Source organism: Dermacentor andersoni, chromosome 3 (assembly GCF_023375885.2).
Source record: "Dermacentor andersoni chromosome 3, qqDerAnde1_hic_scaffold, whole genome shotgun sequence".
Lineage (NCBI taxonomy): Eukaryota > Metazoa > Arthropoda > Arachnida > Ixodida > Ixodidae > Dermacentor > Dermacentor andersoni.
The window spans coordinates 150,769,129-150,771,736 of record NC_092816.1 but is presented as its reverse complement, the minus strand read 5'-3'; the positions used below and the strand labels follow the sequence as shown (position 1 = coordinate 150,771,736).

At 50.5% G+C, this 2,608-nt stretch overlaps 1 pseudogene; it reads left to right on the top strand.

Annotated features, from left to right (window-relative positions):
- Window positions 1-385: 385 nt before the first annotated feature.
- Window positions 386-2,340, top strand: LOC140216563 (uncharacterized; annotated as a pseudogene).
- Window positions 2,341-2,608: the final 268 nt, after the last annotated feature.

Sequence of the window (2,608 nt, the reverse complement as noted above, 5' to 3'; positions counted from 1 at the left end):
ATTGGCGGCGCGCGCCACGTGACAGCGGCGCGCGTTCCCGTTGGTCTCCGGAGCGGTTGCCCCTAGCAACGGCGGGCGAAGTGCCGCGCGTCGTCTGCTCTTTCCTCAGCTACGTTCTCCATCGCCCGTATCACGAGCCTCTGCATAATTTCGGTAGCGGCTCCGAAGCTCCGTGGCGTAGTTTCGCGTTGGATCTCGGCTGTGATCATGGATCGGCGACGGCGCAAGAAAAAATACAAAACTTCGCATTAATTTGGCATGCGTAAGCGCAAGTCTCCGATGCCCAAAAGTAAAGCGTCGTCAACAGCTTCCAGTGCTGATTCTGCTGATGTTCAGTGCGGCACGGACATCGTGGACACACAGCAGCAGTTCTCTCAATGTATAAATGCCTCGGACCCGCAACCAAGCACCTCGCGCGCCGACGTCTCCGACCCGCGACGACGTCTCGGACCCGCGACGACGCACCTCGCGTGCCGACGACTCAGACCCGCGACCAAGCACCTCGGGCGCCGACGTCTTGGACCCGCGACCGAGCACTAAAGGCGCCGACGTCTCGGATCCGCGACCAAGCACCTCGCGCGCCGACGACTCGGACCCGCGACCAAGCACTTCACGCGTGGATGAAACGCAGTCAAGATTCGGCGGTACAATTCAGGCTCACTGGGAACCGCACTAGATATCGATAGAAGGTTCTCGTGGGCGAGCCGAGACAGTGCAAGCATCACTCAGTTCTGTTTCGGCGACGGAGAGAAAAATGAAGCTCACAGGTGAGAGAGGAAGTTGTGCCGATGTGGAGCTGGCGGATGAGTTTTTGGTTGTGCAGGTCACACCATTGAATGCTTTGTACAAGAATGCGTTGTGCCAAGAATGCTCTCAGCCGGGACTGACTGTTCATTTGGGAACAAGGCATGGATTGGCTGCACGAATGCTACTGACTTGCAATGCCTGCGGCATTGTTGCAAGTGAATGGTCATCGCCGCGAGTAGAGGGTGGTAAGGCTTTTGACGTGAATATGCGTGCAATAAAACCACCGGCAGAAGGGCAACTGTACTGACTGACTTTTGGTCAGTAAGGAACGTTTCACACAGAGGCTTGTACCATAAGACATTCCAAAGACATCTGAAATCAAAGTTCAGGCCTGCTGGTGAGATGGCTGCGGCAAGTCTCTTTTCTGATGCTGTGGCAGCCGTGCGGAAAGTTTATAGCGAAATGGACCTGGCATTCACAAAAAATGTGACGGCAGTCTACGACGGGATATGGATCACACGTGGTCATGCATCCCATATTGGTGTGGGCACAATAATTGAATTTTACACTGGTCTGGTGCTTGACTGCGTTGTAATCTCGAACAGATGCCATGGATGCGCGCTTGGGCCGAAAGAAAACGATGAAGGCTACAGTGAATGGAAAGAGAATCACGTGTGCCAAAAGAACACCGATGCAAACTCAAGCCGAATGGAGGTCGAGGCAGCGTTGATCTTGTTCAGAAGTCACTGGAAAGGAATCACCTCCGCTACACATCTATTGTTTGTGATGGGGATAGCCGTACTTTCCAGGCCCTTTGTGAAGACAAGGCTTATGGCTTCATTACATTCAACAAAGAGGACTGTATCAATCACGTGAAAAAGAGGAAGGGTACAGCCCTGCGAACACTTGTCTCAAAAAGCAGAAGTAAACCAATTGGAGGGAAGGGTGGCCTGACCCAAGACCTAATCAAAAAGCTCACCAATTATTATGGCATGGCCATACGTAACAATAGTGAAGTAGATATGCAAAGGGCCATAATGGCAACCTTCTATCATATCACTTCAACAGATAAAGACCCTCATCATGAGCTCTGCCCTCCAGGACCCCTGAGCTGGTGCAGACACCGGGCTGCAGAAGCTGAAGGTAAAGCTCCGCCAGAACACAAGTACAAATTGGCAACACATGTTTCAGCTGTGTTGCTGCCTGTGTACCAACGCCTCTCGCATCCTCAGCTACTCAGCTGTTGCAAGGCAAGAAGACTCAGAATGCAGCCGAGAGTCTCCACTCTGTCATTTGGTCAATTCTACCAAAAGAGCAAAGTGCTTCATTGATCGCAGCGGAGACAGCTGTCAATGAGGCAGTCTGCAAGTACAATGCCGGAACGCTTCGTGCATACAGACAGTTTTGTGCCTCAATTGGCTTGAAGCCAGGAAAGCATTCGCTTCAAAGAGCTGCAGAAAAGGATGCCCTACGAAAAAAAAAAGGCATCCAAAAAACATCAGATGAAAGGCCACATGCCCAAGAAGCCCCGCTGTGCTAAGGACACCAAGGAATACCATCCTGGTGCATTTTAGAAAAGTGGAGGCAAGACAAAACTTTGAAGGCTTTTTTCTCAAAACTGTGTTTTTGCCTTTCTGCTCAGTTTGCGGAGCTGATTTCTTTGTTACCGTTTAGCCTATTCTGACTGTTTTTTTTTTTGTTCCTTGGGCTACAGTGCAGGTCGTGACATTCTTGCTTTTAGGCGTTGACGTGTTATATATTTATGATGTGGCTATTCGTTCACCCCGAAAGTGTGCTTGATAAGAAGGTAACGTAAAAAATGACACTCCAAAAAATCTGTGTTGAAAAAAAAGCAAGAATG